The sequence below is a fragment of the Hyperolius riggenbachi genome, chromosome 2, assembly GCF_040937935.1.
Source record: "Hyperolius riggenbachi isolate aHypRig1 chromosome 2, aHypRig1.pri, whole genome shotgun sequence".
Taxonomy (NCBI): Eukaryota; Metazoa; Chordata; class Amphibia; order Anura; family Hyperoliidae; genus Hyperolius; species Hyperolius riggenbachi.
Genome location: NC_090647.1, coordinates 29190691 through 29212817, shown reverse-complemented (window position 1 = coordinate 29212817; position 22127 = coordinate 29190691).

Sequence of the window (22127 nt, the reverse complement as noted above, 5' to 3'; positions counted from 1 at the left end):
AGGGCAGATGAGCCCCTGGGCTGGCAGCATCCTCCCCTCTCCGACCCACTCCCCCCAAACACACAAGATAGCCCACCTGCGTGCAGGACAGATGAGCCCCTGGGCTGGCAGCATCCTCCCCTCTCCGACCCTGTCCCCCCAAACACACAAGATAGCCCACCTGCGTGCAGGGCAGATGAGCCCCTGGGCTGGCAGCATCCTCCCCTCTCCGACCCTGTCCCCCCAAACACACAAGATAGCCCACCTGCGTGCAGGGCAGATGAGCCCCTGGGCTGGCAGCATCCTCCCCTCTCCGACCCACTCCCCCCAAACACACAAGATAGCCCACCTGCGTGCAGGGCAGATGAGCCCCTGGGCTGGCAGCATCCTCCCCTCTCCGACCCTGTCCCCCCAAACACACAAGATAGCCCACCTGCGTGCAGGGCAGATGAGCCCCTGGGCTGGCAGCATCCTCCCCTCTCCGACCCTGTCCCCCCAAACACACAAGATAGCCCACCTGCGTGCAGGGCAGATGAGCCCCTGGGCTGGCAGCATCCTCCCCTCTCCGACCCTGTCCCCCCAAACACACAAGATAGCCCACCTGCGTGCAGGGCAGATGAGCCCCTGGGCTGGCAGCATCCTCCCCTCTCCGACCCCGTCCCCCCAAACACACAAGATAGCCCACCTGCGTGCAGTGCAGATGAGCCCCTGGGCTGGCAGCATGGCAGCATCCTCCCCTCTCTGACCCCGTCCCCCCAAACAAACAAGATAACCCACCTACGTGCAGGGCAGATGAGCCCCTGGGCTGGCAGCATCCTCCCCTCGCCGACCCCGTCCCCAGAAACACACAAGATAGCCCACCTGCGTGCAGTGCAGATGAGCCCCTGGGCTGGCAGCATGGCAGCATCCTCCCCTCTCCGACCCCGTTCCCCCAAACACACAAGATAGCCCACCTGCGTGCAGTGCAGATGAGCCCCTGGGCTGGCAGCATGGCAGCATCCTCCCCTCTCTGACCCCGTCCCCCCAAACAAACAAGATAGCCCACCTACGTGCAGGGAAGCTGAGCCCCTTGGCTGGCAGCATGGCAGGTCCCAGCGGGCATCAGACAGTGTGCGGCAGGCGGCTGCCTCTCCCTCAGTCAGGCAGGCTCAGAGTCCAGACAACGATGTGACAGTCCTCCTCCTCAGACATGCTGCATTCCCCCTGCAGGCTGCGGCGTCCAGCCAGGCCTCTGTCTGGAGCCAGGCGGCGTGGAATGATGATGCGGTGCGGATGGAGGCGGAGCTTGTGGTGATTGACGCTCTCTCTCTTCCTATGGACCTCCGGACCGCACCGTCATGTCACTACGCGGCGCCTGGCTGAAATCTCACTGGCGCAGGCCCGGCCGCCCGGATAGGAGAGAGGGGGCCCTCTCTGGTCATGTGACTGTGACGTCACAGCTCTTAAAGGGGGCCCACCGAATTTTACGTCGGTAGTTCGGTGGGTCTGTCCGACGCTGCCCGCAGACATCCTGTGCCCACGCAGCCACTCACCGATGCTCCGGCCCCGCCTCTGGTTCACTTCTGAAATTTCAGACTGTAAAGTCTGAAAACCACTGCGCCTGCGTTGCCGCGTCCTCGCTCCCGCTGATGTCACCAGGAGCGCACGGCGCAGGCGCAGACCATACTGGGCCTACGCAGTACGCTCCTGGTGCCATCAGCGGGAGTGAGGACACGGCAACGCAGGCGCAGAGATTTTCAAACTTTAAAGTCTGAAATTCCAGAAGAGAACCAGAGGCGGGGCCGGAGCATTGGGGAGTGGCTGCACGGGCACAGGATGCCTGCGGGGGACCATTAGAAGCCCCAGGTAACTTCAACTCATTTCCCCCTGACCCCCTACAGTGTCCCTTTAAGCAATACTAGTTGCCTGGCAGTCCTGCTGATCCTCTCTGCCTCTAAAGCTGGGCGATTGTGAAATCCCAGTGATTTTTACCGCGATTTTAATGAAAGTGAATGGGAGCAATTTTAAACACCGCTAATCAATTGCAAAAACGCTCAATTGCACATAAAACAAAGGTAACGGCACTTACATATAGGTGTGGTGGACGGCGTCCTGTATTTTATTCAAAGCAAATTACTACTGCTGGGCAGTGGTGCTCAGCAGAGCTCGAATATTCGAGTAGCTCGAATATTCGAGCTCTTTTTCAGCTATTCGAGCTCGGTATTCGAGCTCCGAATAGCTGGAGCTATTCGAATGGGCTATCCGAGTACACTCGAATAGCCCATTCACTATTCGAGCTATTCGAGCAACTCGGCGCTATTCGAGCTCGGTACCGAGCTCGAATAGCGTCATAGCCCAGATTGATGTCCTTAGAGCCAATCAGAGGGCTCCCAGGCCCTCTGACGGCAGCCAATCACAGAGGGGGACCCTGGCCAGCCCCTACCCTATAAATAGCGGCCGCCATGTTCCGTTTCTCCATGCTTGCCTGAGACTTGTACAGAGAGAGAGTTGCTCCTTTGTGCTTTGGCTTAGCAAGTGCTCTATTGTGATCATTTACCTAGCGTTTTTGCTCACCTACACCTGCCATATACACCTATATTGTTGTTAGTTAGATAGACATTGTATTTTAGTTAGTAGCTTGTGTGTTACATTAGAGACAGGCAGCTGCTGCAAGCTTACAGGTTTAGGCCTCAGGGGGGCCTTGCCTCTGTGGGCAGCTGTCCTCTGTTTATTTCTCTCATCTATACCAGTATTTCTGCTGTCCTTTACTAATAGTATTGTAGTTATACTGTACTAGGAGTAGGACACTCACTGACTGTCACTGTTTATAGGCTACTAGCTAGCTCCTGCGTGTGTGCACTCACTCACTGTCTGTGTGTACACACACTCTATTTCCTTCTGATTACTGATAGATTATTGTTAGTTAGTTGTACTTACTTACTACTTACTCTTACTGTACCCGTAGGGACACTCACTGTCACTGTTCATATAGGCTACTAGCTCCTGCGTGTGCGCACTGCACTCACTGTCTGAGTGTACACACACAACACACACTCTATTTCCTTCTGATCGCTGATTGATTATCGTAATTAGTTAGTTCTACTTACTGTTACTACTTACTCTTACTGTACTAGGAGTCTAGGACACTCAGTCACTGTCCATAGGCTACTAGCTCCTGCGTGCGTGCACTCACTGTCTGAGTGTACACACACCCACACTCCATTTCCTTCTGATCGCTGATTGATTATTGTAATTAGTTAGTTCTACTTACTGTTACTACTTACTCTTACTGTACTAGGAGTCTAGGACACTCAGTCACTGTGTTCATAGGCTACTAGCTCCTGCGTGCGTGCACTCACTGTCTGAGTGTACACACACCCACACTCCATTTCCTTCTGATCGCTGATTGATTATTGTAATTAGTTAGTTCTACTTACTGTTACTACTTACTCTTACTGTACTAGGAGTCTAGGACACTCAGTCACTGTGTTCATAGGCTACTAGCTCCTGCGTGCGTGCACTCACTGTCTGAGTGTACACACACCCACACTCCATTTCCTTCTGATCGCTGATTGATTATCGTAATTAGTTAGTTGTACTTACTGTTACTACTTACTCTTACTGTACTAGGAGTCTAGGACACTCAGTCACTGTGTTCATAGGCTACTAGCTCCTGCGTGCGTGCACTCACTGTCTGAGTGTACACACACCCACACTCCATTTCCTTCTGATCGCTGATTAATTATTGTAATTAGTTAGTTCTACTTACTGTTACTACTTACTCTTACTGTACTAGGAGTCTAGGACACTCAGTCACTGTGTTCATAGGCTACTAGCTCCTGCGTGCGTGCACTCACTGTCTGAGTGTACACACACCCACACTCCATTTCCTTCTGATCGCTGATTGATTATCGTAATTAGTTAGTTCTACTTACTGTTACTACTTACTCTTACTGTACTAGGAGTCTAGGACACTCAGTCACTGTGTTCATAGGCTACTAGCTCCTGCGTGCGTGCACTCACTGTCTGAGTGTACACACACCCACACTCCATTTCCTTCTGATCGCTGATTGATTATTGTAATTAGTTAGTTCTACTTACTGTTACTACTTACTCTTACTGTACTAGGAGTCTAGGACACTCAGTCACTGTGTTCATAGGCTACTAGCTCCTGCGTGCGTGCACTCACTGGCTGAGTGTACACACACCCACACTCCATTTCCTTCTGATCGCTGATTGATTATTGTAATTAGTTAGTTCTACTTACTGTTACTACTTACTCTTACTGTACTAGGAGTCTAGGACACTCAGTCACTGTGTTCATAGGCTACTAGCTCCTGCGTGCGTGCACTCACTGTCTGAGTGTACACACACCCACACTCCATTTCCTTCTGATCGCTGATTGATTATTGTAATTAGTTAGTTCTACTTACTGTTACTACTTACTCTTACTGTACTAGGAGTCTAGGACACTCAGTCACTGTGTTCATAGGCTACTAGCTCCTGCGTGCGTGCACTCACTGTCTGAGTGTACACACACCCACACTCCATTTCCTTCTGATCGCTGATTGATTATCGTAATTAGTTAGTTCTACTTACTGTTACTACTTACTCTTACTGTACTAGGAGTCTAGGACACTCAGTCACTGTGTTCATAGGCTACTAGCTCCTGCGTGCGTGCACTCACTGTCTGAGTGTACACACACCCACACTCCATTTCCTTCTGATCGCTGATTGATTATTGTAATTAGTTAGTTCTACTTACTGTTACTACTTACTCTTACTGTACTAGGAGTCTAGGACACTCAGTCACTGTGTTCATAGGCTACTAGCTCCTGCGTGCGTGCACTCACTGTCTGAGTGTACACACACCCACACTCCATTTCCTTCTGATCGCTGATTGATTATCGTAATTAGTTAGTTCTACTTACTGTTACTACTTACTCTTACTGTACTAGGAGTCTAGGACACTCAGTCACTGTGTTCATAGGCTACTAGCTCCTGCGTGCGTGCACTCACTGTCTGAGTGTACACACACCCACACTCCATTTCCTTCTGATCGCTGATTGATTATTGTAATTAGTTAGTTCTACTTACTGTTACTACTTACTCTTACTGTACTAGGAGTCTAGGACACTCAGTTACTGTGTTCATAGGCTACTAGCTCCTGCGTGCGTGCACTCACTGTCTGAGTGTACACACACTAAATTTACTTGTGATTACTACTGATTATTGTAACTGCTAGTTGTACTTCCTGACTGTTACTACTTACTTACTGTACTAGGGGACACTCACTCAGTCACCTCACCAACCAACCCACTCCATTAAAGTACCCCACTTTTCACCCGCCCTTTTACAAAACTTTTGTCTATACGCCCAAAACATTTAAGATGTCTGGAAGTGGCAGCCAGCGCGGTTTGGGCAAGGGCAAGGGCAGCAAGGGAATCAGGAGGAGAGGGAGCAGCATTGTGGCAAGCCACGGCCGCGGGCGCGCCACCATGCACAGTTCCGCAGCAGCAGCAGCAGCGTCAGTCAGTGGTGCTCAGCAGAGCTCGAATATTCGAGTAGCTCGAATATTCGAGCTCTTTTTCAGCTATCCGAGCTCGGTATTCGAGCTCCGAATAGCTGTAGCTATTCGAATGGGCTATCCGAGTACACTCGAATAGCCCATTCACTATTCGAGCTATTCGAGCAAACGGCGCTATTCGAGCTCGGTACCGAGCTCGAATAGCGTCATAGCCCAGATTGATGTCCTTAGAGCCAATCAGAGGGCTCCCAGGCCCTCTGACGGCAGCCAATCACAGAGGGGGACCCTGGCCAGCCCCTACCCTATAAATAGCGGCCGCCATGTTCCGTTTCTCCATGCTTGCCTGAGACTTGTACAGAGAGAGAGTTGCTCCTTTGTGCTTTGGCTTAGCAAGTGCTCTATTGTGATCATTTACCTAGCGTTTTTGCTCACCTACACCTGCCATATACACCTATATTGTTGTTAGTTAGATAGACATTGTATTTTAGTTAGTAGCTTGTGTGTTACATTAGAGACAGGCAGCTGCTGCAAGCTTAAAGGTTTAGGCCTCAGGGGGGCCTTGCCTCTGTGGGCAGCTGTCCTCTGTTTATTTCTCTCATCTATACCAGTATTTCTGCTGTCCTTTACTAATAGTATTGTAGTTATACTGTACTAGGAGTAGGACACTCACTGACTGTCACTGTTTATAGGCTACTAGCTAGCTCCTGCGTGTGTGCACTCACTCACTGTCTGTGTGTACACACACTCTATTTCCTTCTGATTACTGATAGATTATTGTTAGTTAGTTGTACTTACTGTTACTACTTACTCTTACTGTACTAGGAGTCTAGGACACTCAGTCAGACAGTCACTGTGTTCATAGGCTGCTAGCTCCTGCGTGCGGTCACTCACTGTCTGAGTGTACACACACCACCCACACTCCATTTCCTTCTGATCGCTGATTGATTATTGTAATTAGTTAGTTCTACTTACTGTTACTACTTACTCTTACTGTACTAGGAGTCTAGGACACTCAGTCACTGTGTTCATAGGCTACTAGCTCCTGCGTGCGGTCACTCACTGTCTGAGTGTACACACACCACCCACACTCCATTTCCTTCTGATCGCTGATTGATTATTGTAATTAGTTAGTTCTACTTACTGTTACTACTTACTCTTACTGTACTAGGAGTCTAGGACACTCAGTCACTGTGTTCATAGGCTACTAGCTCCTGCGTGCGGTCACTCACTGTCTGAGTGTACACACACCACCCACACTCCATTTCCTTCTGATCGCTGATTGATTATTGTAATTAGTTAGTTCTACTTACTGTTACTACTTACTCTTACTGTACTAGGAGTCTAGGACACTCAGTCACTGTGTGTTCATAGGCTACTAGCTCCTGCGTGCGGTCACTCACTGTCTGAGTGTACACACACCACCCACACTCCATTTCCTTCTGATCGCTGATTGATTATTGTAATTAGTTAGTTCTACTTACTGTTACTACTTACTCTTACTGTACTAGGAGTCTAGGACACTCAGTCACTGTGTTCATAGGCTACTAGCTCCTGCGTGCGTGCACTCACTGTCTGAGTGTACACACACCCACACTCCATTTCCTTCTGATCGCTGATTGATTATCGTAATTAGTTAGTTGTACTTACTGTTACTACTTACTCTTACTGTACTAGGAGTCTAGGACACTCAGTCACTGTGTTCATAGGCTACTAGCTCCTGCGTGCGTGCACTCACTGTCTGAGTGTACACACACCCACACTCCATTTCCTTCTGATCGCTGATTGATTATTGTAATTAGTTAGTTCTACTTACTGTTACTACTTACTCTTACTGTACTAGGAGTCTAGGACACTCAGTCACTGTGTGTTCATAGGCTACTAGCTCCTGCGTGCGGTCACTCACTGTCTGAGTGTACACACACCACCCACACTCCATTTCCTTCTGATCGCTGATTGATTATTGTAATTAGTTAGTTCTACTTACTGTTACTACTTACTCTTACTGTACTAGGAGTCTAGGACACTCAGTCACTGTGTTCATAGGCTACTAGCTCCTGCGTGCGTGCACTCACTGTCTGAGTGTACACACACCCACACTCCATTTCCTTCTGATCGCTGATTGATTATCGTAATTAGTTAGTTGTACTTACTGTTACTACTTACTCTTACTGTACTAGGAGTCTAGGACACTCAGTCACTGTGTTCATAGGCTACTAGCTCCTGCGTGCGGTCACTCACTGTCTGAGTGTACACACACCACCCACACTCCATTTCCTTCTGATCGCTGATTGATTATTGTAATTAGTTAGTTCTACTTACTGTTACTACTTACTCTTACTGTACTAGGAGTCTAAGACACTCAGTCACTGTGTGTTCATAGGCTACTAGCTCCTGCGTGCGGTCACTCACTGTCTGAGTGTACACACACCACCCACACTCCATTTCCTTCTGATCGCTGATTGATTATTGTAATTAGTTAGTTCTACTTACTGTTACTACTTACTCTTACTGTACTAGGAGTCTAGGACACTCAGTCACTGTGTGTTCATAGGCTACTAGCTCCTGCGTGCGGTCACTCACTGTCTGAGTGTACACACACCACCCACACTCCATTTCCTTCTGATCGCTGATTGATTATTGTAATTAGTTAGTTCTACTTACTGTTACTACTTACTCTTACTGTACTAGGAGTCTAGGACACTCAGTCACTGTGTTCATAGGCTACTAGCTCCTGCGTGCGTGCACTCACTGTCTGAGTGTACACACACCCACACTCCATTTCCTTCTGATCGCTGATTGATTATCGTAATTAGTTAGTTGTACTTACTGTTACTACTTACTCTTACTGTACTAGGAGTCTAGGACACTCAGTCACTGTGTTCATAGGCTACTAGCTCCTGCGTGCGTGCACTCACTGTCTGAGTGTACACACACCCACACTCCATTTCCTTCTGATCGCTGATTGATTATTGTAATTAGTTAGTTCTACTTACTGTTACTACTTACTCTTACTGTACTAGGAGTCTAGGACACTCAGTCACTGTGTTCATAGGCTACTAGCTCCTGCGTGCGGTCACTCACTGTCTGAGTGTACACACACCCACACTCCATTTCCTTCTGATCGCTGATTGATTATCGTAATTAGTTAGTTGTACTTACTGTTACTACTTACTCTTACTGTACTAGGAGTCTAGGACACTCAGTCACTGTGTTCATAGGCTACTAGCTCCTGCGTGCGTGCACTCACTGTCTGAGTGTACACACACCCACACTCCATTTCCTTCTGATCGCTGATTGATTATTGTAATTAGTTAGTTCTACTTACTGTTACTACTTACTCTTACTGTACTAGGAGTCTCAGTCTAGGACACTCAGTCACTGTGTTCATAGGCTACTAGCTCCTGCGTGCGTGCACTCACTGTCTGAGTGTACACACACCCACACTCCATTTCCTTCTGATCGCTGATTGATTATTGTAATTAGTTAGTTCTACTTACTGTTACTACTTACTCTTACTGTACTAGGAGTCTAGGACACTCAGTCACTGTGTTCATAGGCTACTAGCTCCTGCGTGCGTGCACTCACTGTCTGAGTGTACACACACTAAATTTACTTGTGATTACTACTGATTATTGTAACTGCTAGTTGTACTTCCTGACTGTTACTACTTACTTACTGTACTAGGGGACACTCACTCAGTCACCTCACCAACCAACCCACTCCATTAAAGTACCCCACTTTTCACCCGCCCTTTTACAAAACTTTTGTCTATACGCCCAAAACATTTAAGATGTCTGGAAGTGGCAGCCAGCGCGGTTTGGGCAAGGGGAAGGGCAGCAAGGGAATCAGGAGGAGAGGGAGCAGCATTGTGGCAAGCCGCGGCCGCGGGCGCGCCACCATGCACAGTTCCGCAGCAGCAGCAGCAGCGTCAGTGGCTAACATTCCTCCCATAGCCACTGGCCGTGGACGCCTTGGGCGCCGCCCAGCAGGAGCATCTGCAACTCACGCTGCAGAGACACAGCAGCAGCAGCGTGTAGCACCTGCTCCCATTTTCCTCCAGCCGGGTCGGAAACGTCCCATTGAGGAAAAGGATGCAGACACTGTGGTGCAACTCATGACGGAGGATGAGCAGCCCGCCATCAGCTCTGCATCCGAGGCCTCCACCCTCGTCACCACCACCACCACCCCTGTTCGCAGCAGCCGCCCAGCAGGGTCTGGGGAGGAGGCCAGTTAACCGTCACTCGCCGACCTGTCATTCAGCAGTCTTTTGACCCCAGGCATCATGAGTAAATTGTCTGCTGTTGTTGGCGATCTTGAGGAGGAGATGCTGATGGGCACTTTGGGGGATGAGGGATTGGACAGCAAGACTGTGGCGACAGTCAAGCAGCCCATCCATGCATCAGGAGAGGAGTTTGGGGGGTCCTCATCCCAGCAGGACATGTTTCAGGAGGGGGAGGATGATGATGACCCGGTGACAGACAGAGACTGGGTGCCACCACCTCCAGGGGATGTCGTCCTCAGCAGCTCTGAGGAGGAGGAGGAGGATGCTCTTGTGGGCCTTGCAAGGAGGCGCATCATTGCAAGCATTGGCAGCAGCAGTAGGCAGGTCCCACAGCCTGCTGGTGTCTCAGGCTCAGCAGCAGCAGCATCTGCCAGTACCACCACCAGCCGCACCCAAGCCCCCCAAGCACCCCCCCCAACCACCACAGGGAGACAGGCAGCAGCGCTTCCATGCCGTAGGGGGATGTTTAAGTCACCAATCTGGCGATATTTCACCATGCCCACTGTGTACAGCAAGTACGCCACTTGCAACCACTGTCAGCGGAAGTTGAGCAGAGGTGCAGACCCCTTAAAGTTCTGCACCAGCTCGCTCATCAACCACCTTGCGGCTAAACATTTCCACCAGCATGAGGAGTTCCAGAGGCTGAAGGCATCTGGTGCTGGCAGTGGCACCACACCCATCACTGCACAGCCTTCAGCAGCAGCAGCAGCAACAGCAGCCACCCGCCCTCCTGCTCCTCCAGCAGCACCAGCAGGAGTGCGGAAACGCACTGCTCCTCCCCCCTCTGCAACTCCTGCCGCCGACACTGAGGCCTGTTCTGGCAGCCAGTCCTCAGTGGCCTCCTCTGCTGTGTCTGCTGATTCCCGTGTCAGCAAAAGGCCACGCCAGAGCCTTTTGAGCGAGTCCTTCCAGGGGGTGGTTAGGGCTCTGCCTCCCAGCAGCCGTCGCGTGCGGCAGCTGAACGGCTTGCTGGCACGGGCCATGTGCTCCCAACTCCTGCCGTACACGCTCGTGCAGGAGGGGAGCGACATTCGTGCGCTGCTTGCTTGCGCAGCCCCAGACTGGCAGCTCCCCAGCAGACACTTCTTTGCCCGCAAGGCCATTCCTGCACTGCACCGCTTTGTGATGGCCAATGTGGAGCGAGGGCTGGAGCACGCGGTTGGTGAAAGGGTCCACGTCACCATGGACTCCTGGAGCAGCCGCTTCGGGACAGGCCGCTACCTGTCCTTCACTGTCCACTGGGTCAGCTTGGTGGAAGGGGGTGAGGATGGGAGAGCAGCAGCGGGCACAGCAGCAGCAGCAACACAGTGGGTGGTGCCACCCCGCAGGCTCAGGGGAACTGCAGCAGGTTCCTCCGATCCTCTGCCATCCTCCGGCACACCTGGCCAAACCCCCCGCCTCAGCAGCAGCGTGAAGGCCCGCCACTGCCAAGCGCTGCTGCACTTGGTCAGCCTTGGGAAGACCAAGCTGACGGCAACCCATGTGTTGGCCAAACTCCAGGAGCAGGAGAGGATTTGGCTGACCCCCAGAGGCCTCAGAGTCGGAGAGGTGGTGGCCGACAATGGGGCCAATCTGGTTGCCGCAATAGACAGGGGAAACCTGACCCACATCCCCTGTCTTGCCCACGTGCTGAACCTGGTGGTGCAGAAGTTCCTGCGCACCTACCAGGGGATGGGCGAACTGCTGGAAACGGCAAGGAATGTTGTGCGTCACTTCCGGCGCTCGGCTGCAGCCTGTGCGAGCCTGGAAGACGTGCAAAAGGAGCTGGATCTGCCACGCCATCGGCTGATCCTTGATGTTCCGACTCGCTGGAACTCCACCCTGGCGATGTTGGAGCGTCTGGTTGAACAGAGGCGCGCTGTCAAACAGTACCTTGCCCTGGCCACTGTTTCCGCAGCTCAGAGAAGGGACAAGACCAGCAACTTCCCGTCCATCGTCCCCGATGATGACTGGAGGCACATGCAGCAGGTGTGCTTAGTGCTGGCTCCCTTCCTGCAGGCCACAAACATGGTGAGCAGGGACCATGCTATGGTCTGCGAGTGGGTGCCCCTGGTTTCTCTGCTGAACAGGGCCCTCGATGCTTTGCTGGAACAGGGAGCGGCAGCCTTGGACCAGCAGGAGCGGCAACCAGCTGCGCAGTCCACCTCTGAGGGGGAGGAGGAGGAGGACTTGGTGGAGGTCCCTGACCTGGCTGCTGATGAGGGGGATCAGCACAGCGCAGCTGAGTTGGTGCGGGGGTGGAGAGAGGATGAGGCGGCAGAGGAGGAGGATGAGGACAGCACTGACGTCGATGTGCCAGCAGACGTGGCCCGCCTCTTCCCAATGGCAGCGCACATGCTGACGTGCCTGCGCAGGGACCCCAGGGTGATCCAGATGAAGCAGAGGGAGGACATCTGGATCAGCATGATGTTGGACCCACGCCTCAAGGGGAAGTTGAGCCAGTTCCTGCCGCCTGCAGGAGGAGACCCAGCGCAACAAATAAGGAGCTTGCAGCAGGCCCTTGTTGAGCGCTTGGAGGAAGCCTTCCCCCAGCCTTCCACCCCCACTGTCCAGCAGCCAGCACAGAGGCAGCAGCAGGTGCCTGCATCCAGCAGCAGCAAGCGCCCCACAGACCTGCTGTCTCTCAGCCACGAGCTCTACAGGACTGTAGAGGCTCCGGCAGCAGTGACTGGAGAGGAGATGCATGCAGCAGCATCCTCCTCCGGTCACAGCCAGCGCCTGACCCGCATGGTGGCTGACTACATGGGGTCGTACAGCGGGCTTGACAGCGATGCCCCTGTTGATCCCATGGAGTATTGGGTCAAGCGCATGGAGATCTGGAGCGAGCTGGCGCAGTACGCCCTGGAAGTGCTGTCCTGCCCCCCTTCCAGCGTGCTGTCCGAGCGCTGCTTCAGTGCAGCTGGTGGCGTGGTCACCGAGAAACGCTCACGTCTGTCTCACAAGTCTGTGGACAGACTGACGTTTCTCAAGATGAACCAGGCGTGGGTGGAAGGCGAGTTCCTGGCCCCTGTTGTCGGCGAGAGGGGGACATGAACTGGCTGCCGGAACCATCGTTAATGTGCCTTACCACCCTTTACCACCTCCTGGCTCCTGCTCACTAAGCCAGCCTGGTTCACTTTGACTATTACGTCGCCTGCAGCCACACATTTTACACCTACAGTGGGCTGCTGTGTACTGCCCTTCTGCTGTCTGTCTGTGTTTCCCACTGCCAGGGTACACAGAATTACCTTCTTCTGCTGCCACTCTGCCACCAGCTATTACGTCAAACAATAGCTATATTGGTTGTAAAACCAAAAACCAAAAAACCATAAAAAAAAAAAAAGGTTTAATTTTTCTGAGGTGCCCGGGTTGAAAACTGTGTTGTCCCAGTTGTGTATTGGACACAATGTGGGCTGCACGACCGCTGTCTGGGACCTCCTGTTGTGTTTATTTACAGCCCTGGTATCACCGCTAGGTACCAGGGCTATTATGTCACGCTGCCTACCTGCTGCCACACTCACACTACTCCTCCATACCTCCTCCTGCTGCTGCTGCTGCTGTCTGTCTGTGTTTCCCACTGCCAGGGTACACAGAATTACCTTCTTCTGCTGCCACTCTGCCACCAGCTATTACGTCAAACAATAGCTATATTGGTTGTAAAACCAAAAACCAAAAAACCATTAAAAAAAAAAAAGGTTTAATTTTTCTGAGGTGCCCGGGTTGAAAACTGTGTTGTCCCAGTTGTGTATTGGACACAATGTGGGCTGCACGACCGCTGTCTGGGACCTCCTGTTGTGTTTATTTACAGCCCTGGTATCACCGCTAGGTACCAGGGCTATTATGTCACGCTGCCTACCTGCTGCCACACTCACACTGCTCCTCCATACCTCCTCCTGCTGCTGCTGCTGCTGTCTGTCTGTGTTTCCCACTGCCAGGGTACACAGAATTACCTTCTTCTGCTGCCACTCTGCCACCAGCTATTACGTCAAACAATAGCTATATTGGTTGCACAACCAAAACCAAACAAACCATTAAAAAAAAAAAGGTTTAATTTTTCTGAGGTGCCCGGGTTGAAAACTGTGTTGTCCCAGTTGTGTATTGGACACAATGTGGGCTGCACGACCGCTGTCTGGGACCTCCTGTTGTGTTTATTTACAGCCCTGGTATCACCGCTAGGTACCAGGGCTATTATGTCACGCTGCCTACCTGCTGCCACACTCACACTACTCCTCCATACCTCCTCCTGCTGCTGCTGCTGCTGTCTGTCTGTGTTTCCCACTGCCAGGGTACACTACACAGATGATTTACCTTCTGCTGCCACTCTGCCACCAGCTATTACGTCAAACAATAGCTGCTCACATTACTCCTCCATTCCTCCTGCTGCTGTTGCTGTCTGTCTGTGTTTCCCACTGCCAGGGTACACAGAATTACCTTCTGCTGCCACTCTGCCACCAGCTATTACGTCAAACAATAGCTATATTGGTTGCAAAACCAAAACCAAACAAACCATTAAAAAAAAAAAAAAGGTTTAATTTTTCTGAGGTGCCCGGGTTGAAAACTGTGTTGTCCCAGTTGTGTATTGGACACAATGTGGGCTGCACGACCGCTGTCTGGGACCTCCTGTTGTGTTTATTTACAGCCCTGGTATCACCGCTAGGTACCAGGGCTATTATGTCACGCTGCCTACCTGCTGCCACACTCACACTACTCCTCCATACCTCCTCCTGCTGCTGCTGCTGCTGTCTGTCTGTGTTTCCCACTGCCAGGGTACACTACACAGATGATTTACCTTCTGCTGCCACTCTGCCACCAGCTATTACGTCAAACAATAGCTGCTCACATTACTCCTCCATTCCTCCTGCTGCTGTTGCTGTCTGTCTGTGTTTCCCACTGCCAGGGTACACAGAATTACCTTCTGCTGCCACTCTGCCACCAGCTATTACGTCAAACAATAGCTATATTGGTTGCAAAACCAAAACCAAACAAACCATTAAAAAAAAAAAAAAAGGTTTAATTTTTCTGAGGTGCCCGGGTTGAAAACTGTGTTGTCCCAGTTGTGTATTGGACACAATGTGGGCTGCACGACCGCTGTCTGGGACCTCCTGTTGTGTTTATTTACAGCCCTGGTATCACCGCTAGGTACCAGGGCTATTATGTCACGGCGAGCTGCCTGCCTCATTGACTGCCTGCTGCCACACACTCATCCTCCTCCTCCTGCTGCTGAATTTACCTCCTGCTGTCTTTGTGTTTCCACTGCCAGGGAGCACATACAATGGCGCTTCCAACATGCGTGCGCCCACCAGCTATTTGTTACGCTCAAAAATAGCTGCATTTCTTTAAAAAAAAAATTGAAAAGAGAAATACGTGAAGAAGAAGAAGACGATATTGAAAAAGAAGGAGAAGATGAAGATGAAGAAGAAGATGAAGAAGAAGATGAAGAAGATGATGAAGAAGAAGATGAAAAAGAAGAAGAAGATGAAGAAGATGAAGAAGATGAAGAAGAAGAAGATGAAGAAGAAGAAGATGAAGAAGAAGAAGATGAAGAAGATGATGAAGAAGATGAAGAAGAAGAAGAAGAAGAAGAAGAAGATGAAGAAGAAGAAGATGAAGAAGAAGAAGAAGAAGATGAAGAAGAAGAAGAAGATGAAGAAGAAGAAGATGAAGAAGATGAAGATGAAGAAGAAGAAGAAGATGAAGAAGATGAAGATGATGAAGAAGATGATGAAGAAGAAGAAGAAGATGATGAAGAAGAAGAAGAAGAAGAAGATGATGAAGAAGAAGAAGAAGATGATGATGAAGAAGAAGAAGAAGAAGAAGAAGACAATATAGAAGAAGAAGAAGAAGATATAGAAGAAGAAGATCTAGAAGAAGAAGAAGAAAGATAAAGAAGAAGAAGAACAAGTATATACAGTAACACTACTGAACAAAATTAAGGACACAACTTCTCTTTCCACATTTTTTTTTAAAGGAACATCCCCACATAATCACTTGCTGTTGTTACTTGGAAAAAAAGATGTTTCTTGCATCATTCACCCTCAAAACAAGTGTTGGAAGCTATTTAAGGCCAATTCGAATAGTCAGCTCGAATAGTGAGCTCGAATACCGACTCGAATAGTGAGCTCGAAGTCCGAGGTCGAATCGAATAGTAAAAATTATTCGACTCGAATATTCGACTGACCTCGAATAATTTACTATTCGAATTCGACCTAACTCGAATTTTGAAAAGGGGTATTTGAGCATCACTAGCGTCAGTGGCTAACATTCCTCCCATAGCCACTGGCCGTGGACGCCTTGGGCGCCGCCCAGCAGGAGCATCTGCAACTCACGCTGCAGAGACACAGCAGCAGCAGCGTGTAGCACCTGCTCCCATTTTCCTCCAGCCGGGTCGGAAACGTCCCATTGAGGAAAAGGATGCAGACACTGTGGTGCAACTCATGACGGAGGATGAGCAGCCCGCCATCAGCTCTGCATCCGAGGCCTCCACCCTCACCACCACCACCACCCCTGTTCGCAGCAGCCGCCCAGCAGGGTCTGGGGAGGAGGCCAGTTCACCGTCACTCGCCGACCTGTCATTCAGCAGTCTTTTGACCCCAGGCATCATGAGTAAATTGTCTGCTGTTGTTGGCGATCTTGAGGAGGAGATGCTGATGGGCACTTTGGGGGATGAGGGATTGGACAGCAAGACTGTGGCGACAGTCAAGCAGCCCATCCATGCATCAGGAGAGGAGTTTGGGGGGTCCTCATCCCAGCAGGACATGTTTCAAGAGGGGGAGGATGATGATGACCCGGTGACAGACAGAGACTGGGTGCCACCACCTCCAGGGGATGTCGTCCTCAGCAGCTCTGAGGAGGAGGAGGATGCGCTTGTGGGCCTTGCAAGGAGGCGCATCATTGCAAGCATTGGCAGCGTCCCACAGCCTGCTGGTGTCTCAGGCTCAGCAGCAGCAGCAGCAGCATCAGCCAGTACCACCCCCAGCCGCACCCAAGCCCCCCCCAACCACCACAGGGAGACAGGCAGCAGCGCTTCCATGCCGTAGGGGGAAGTTTCTGTCACCAATCTGGCGCTTTTTCACCATGCCCACTGTGTACAGCAAGTACGCCACTTGCAACCACTGTCAGCGGAAGTTGAGCAGAGGTGCAGACCCCTTAAAGTTCTGCACCAGCTCGCTCATCAACCACCTTGCGGCTAAACATTTCCACCAGCATGAGGAGTTCCAGAGGCTGAAGGCATCTGCTGCTGGCAGTGGCACCACACCCATCACTGCACAGCCTTCAGCAGCAGCAGCAGCAACAGCAGCCACCCGCCCTCCTGCTCCTCCAGCAGCACCAGCAGGAGTGCGGAAACGCACTGCTCCTCCCCCCTCTGCAACTCCTGCCGCCGACACTGAGGCCTGTTCTGGCAGCCAGTCCTCAGTGGCCTCCTCTGCTGTGTCTGCTGATTCCCGTGTCAGCAAAAGGCCACGCCAGAGCCTTTTGAGCGAGTCCTTCCAGGGGGTGGTTAGGGCTCTGCCTCCCAGCAGCCGTCGCGTGCGGCAGCTGAACGGCTTGCTGGCACGGGCCATGTGTAGTGGTGCTCAGCAGAGCTCGAATATTCGAGTAGCTCGAATATTCGAGCTCTTTTTCAGCTATTCGAGCTCGGTATTCGAGCTCCGAATAGCTGTAGCTATTCGAATGGGCTATTCGAGAACACTCGAATAGCCCATTCACTATTCGAGCTATTCGAGCAAACCGGCGCTATTCGAGCTCGGTACCGAGCTCGAATAGCGTCATAGCCCAGATTGATGTGCTTAGAGCCAATCAGAGGGCTCCCAGGCCCTCTGACGGCAGCCAATCACAGAGGGGGACCCTGGCCAGCCCCTACCCTATAAATAGCGGCCGCCATGTTCGGGTTTTCCATGCTTGCCTGAGACTTGTACAGAGAGAGATCTGCTCCTTTGTGCTTTGGCTTAGCAAGTGCTCTATTGTGTTCATTTACCTAGCGTTTTTGCTCACCTACACCTGCCATATACACCTGTATTGTTGTTATTTAGATAGACATTGTATTTTAGTTAGTAGCTTGTGTGTTACATTAGAGACAGGCAGCTGCTGCAAGCTTACAGGTTTAGGCCTCAGGGGGGCCTTGCCTCTGTGGGCAGCTGTCCTCTGTTTATTTCTCTCATCATCTATACCAGTATTTCTGCTGTCCTTTACTAATAGTATTGTAGTTATACTGTACTAGGAGTAGGACACTCACTGACTGTCACTGTTTATAGGCTACTAGCTAGCTCCTGCGTGTGTGCACTCACTCACCGTCTGTGTGTACACACACTCTATTTCCTTCTGATTACTGATAGATTATTGTTAGTTGTACTTACTTACTACTTACTCTTACTGTACCCGTAGGGACACTCACTGTCACTGTTCATATAGGCTACTAGCTCCTGCGTGTGCGCACTCACTGTCTGAGTGTACACACACAACACACACTCTATTTCCTTCTGATCGCTGATTGATTATTGTAATTAGTTAGTTCTACTTACTGTTACTACTTACTCTTACTGTACTAGGAGTCTAGGACACTCAGTCACTGTGTTCATAGGCTACTAGCTCCTGCGTGCGTGCACTCACTGTCTGAGTGTACACACACCCACACTCCATTTCCTTCTGATCGCTGATTGATTATTGTTATTAGTTAGTTCTACTACTTACTGTTACTACTTACTGTACTAGGAGTCTAGGACACTCAGTCACTGTGTCCATAGGCTACTAGCTCCTGCGTGCGTGCACTCACTGTCTGAGTGTACACACACCACCCACACTCCATTTCCTTCTGATCGCTGATTGATTATTGTTATTAGTTAGTTCTACTACTTACTGTTACTACTTACTTACTCTTACTGTACTAGGAGTCTAGGACACCCAGTCACTGTGTCCATAGGCTACTAGCTCCTGCGTGCGTGCACTCACTGTCTGAGTGTACACACACCACCCACACTCCATTTCCTTCTGATCGCTGATTGATTATTGTTATTAGTTAGTTCTACTTACTGTTACTACTTACTCTTACTGTACTAGGAGTCTAGGACACTCAGTCACTGTGTCCATAGGCTACTAGCTCCTGCGTGCGTGCACTCACTGTCTGAGTGTACACACACCACCCACACTCCATTTCCTTCTGATCGCTGATTGATTATTGTTATTAGTTAGTTCTACTACTTACTGTTACTACTTACTGTACTAGGAGTCTAGGACACTCAGTCACTGTGTCCATAGGCTACTAGCTCCTGCGTGCGTGCACTCACTGTCTGAGTGTACACACACCACCCACACTCCATTTCCTTCTGATCGCTGATTGATTATTGTTATTAGTTAGTTCTACTACTTACTGTTACTACTTACTGTACTAGGAGTCTAGGACACTCAGTCACTGTGTCCATAGGCTACTAGCTCCTGCGTGCGTGCACTCACTGTCTGAGTGTACACACACCACCCACACTCCATTTCCTTCTGATCGCTGATTGATTATTGTTATTAGTTAGTTCTACTACTTACTGTTACTACTTACTTACTCTTACTGTACTAGGAGTCTAGGACACCCAGTCACTGTGTCCATAGGCTACTAGCTCCTGCGTGCGTGCACTCACTGTCTGAGTGTACACACACCACCCACACTCCATTTCCTTCTGATCGCTGATTGATTATTGTTATTAGTTAGTTCTACTTACTGTTACTACTTACTTACTCTTACTGTACTAGGAGTCTAGGACACTCAGTCACTGTGTCCATAGGCTACTAGCTCCTGCGTGCGTGCACTCACTGTCTGAGTGTACACACACCACCCACACTCCATTTCCTTCTGATCGCTGATTGATTATTGTTATTAGTTAGTTCTACTACTTACTGTTACTACTTACTGTACTAGGAGTCTAGGACACTCAGTCACTGTGTCCATAGGCTACTAGCTCCTGCGTGCGTGCACTCACTGTCTGAGTGTACACACACCACCCACACTCCATTTCCTTCTGATCGCTGATTGATTATTGTTATTAGTTAGTTCTACTACTTACTGTTACTACTTACTTACTCTTACTGTACTAGGAGTCTAGGACACCCAGTCACTGTGTCCATAGGCTACTAGCTCCTGCGTGCGTGCACTCACTGTCTGAGTGTACACACACCACCCACACTCCATTTCCTTCTGATCGCTGATTGATTATTGTTATTAGTTAGTTCTACTTACTGTTACTACTTACTTACTCTTACTGTACTAGGAGTCTAGGACACTCAGTCACTGTGTCCATAGGCTACTAGCTCCTGCGTGCGTGCACTCACTGTCTGAGTGTACACACACACCACCCACACTCCATTTCCTTCTGATCGCTGATTGATTATTGTTATTAGTTAGTTCTACTTACTGTTACTACTTACTTACTCTTACCGTACTAGGAGTCTAGGACACTCAGTCACTGTGTCCATAGGCTACTAGCTCCTGCGTGCGTGCACTCACTGTCTGAGTGTACACACACTAAATTTACTTGTGATTACTACTACTGATTATTGTAACTGCTAGTTGTACTTCCTGACTGTTAATACTTACTTACTGTACTAGGGGACACTCACTCAGTCACCTCACCAACCAACCCACTCCATTAAAGTACCCCACTTTTCACCCGCCCTTTTACAAAACTTTTGTCTATACGCCCAAAACATTGAAGATGTCTGGAAGTGGCAGCCAGCGCGGTTTGGGCAAGGGGAAGGGCAGCAAGGGAATCAGGAAGAGAGGGAGCAGCATTGTGGCAAGCCGCGGCCGCGGGCGCGCCACCATGCACAGTTCCGCAGCAGCAGCAGCAGCGTCAGTGGCTAACATTCCTCCCATAGCCACTGGCCGTGGACGCCTTGGGCGCCGCCCAGGAGGAGCATCTGCAACTCACGCTGCAGAGACACAGCAGCAGCAGCGTGTAGCACCTGCTCCCATTTTCCTCCAGCCGGGTCGGAAACGTCCCATTGAGGAAAAGGATGCAGACACTGTGGTGCAACTCATGACGGAGGATGAGCAGCCCGCCATCAGCTCTGCATCCGAGGCCTCCACCCTCACCACCACCACCACCACCACCCCTGTTCGCAGCAGCCGCCCAGCAGGGTCTGGGGAGGAGGCCAGTTCACCGTCAGTCGCCGACCTCTCATTCAGCACTCTTTTGACCCCAGGCATGATGAGTCAATTGAATGCTGTTGTTGGCGATTTGGAGGAGGAGATGCTGATGGGCACTTTGGGGGAGGAGGGATTGGACAGCAAGACTGTGGCGACAGTCAAGCGTCCCATCCATGCATCAGCAGAGGAGTTTGGGGGGTCATCATCAGAGCAGGACATGTTTCAGGAGGGGCATGATGATGATGACCCGGTGACAGACAGAGACTGGGTGCCAACACATCCAGAGGATGTCGTCCTCAGCAGCTCTGAGGAGGAGGAGGAGGATGCGGTTGTGGGCCTTGCAAGGAGGCGCATCATTGCAAGCATTGGCAGCGTCCCACAGCCTGCTGGTGTCTCAGGCTCAGCAGCAGCAGCAGCAGCATCAGCCAGTACCACCACCAGCCGCACCCAAGACCCCCCCCCCCCCCCCAACCACCACAGGGAAACAGGCAGCAGCGCTTCCATGCCGTAGGGGGATGTTTTTGTCACCAATCTGGCGGTTTTTCACCATGCCCACAGTGTACAGCAAGTACGCCACTTGCAACCACTGTCAGCGGAAGTTGAGCAGAGGTGCAGACCCCTTGAAGTTCAGCACCAGCTCGCTGATCAACCACCTTTCTGCGAAACACTTCCACCAGCATGAGGAGTTCCAGAGGCTGAAGGCATCTGGTGCTGGCAGTGGCACCAATCCCATCACTGCACAGCCTTCAGCAGCAGCAGCAGCAACAGCAGCCACCCGCCCTCCTGCTCCTCCAGCAGCACCAGCAGGAGTGCGGAAACGCCCTGCTCCTCCCCCCTCTGCAACTCCTGCCGCCGACACTGAGGCCTGTTCTGGCAGCCAGTCCTCATTGGCCTCCTCTGCTCCGTCTGCTGATTCCCGTGCCAGCAAAAAGGCACGCCAGAGCCTTTTGAGCGAGTCCTTCCAGGGGGTGGTTAGGGCTCTGCCTCCCAGCAGCCGTCGCGTGCGGCAGCTGAACGGCTTGCTGGCACGGGCCATGTGCTCCCAACTCCTGCCGTACACGCTCGTGCAGGAGGGGAGCGACATGCGGGCGCTGCTTGCTTGTGCAGCCCCAGACTGGCAGCTCCCCAGCAGACACTTCTTCGCCCGCAAGGCCATTCCTGCACTGCACCGCTTTGTGATGGCCAATGTGGAGCGAGGGCTGGAGCACGCGGTTGGTGAAAGGGTCCACGTCACCATGGACTCCTGGAGCAGC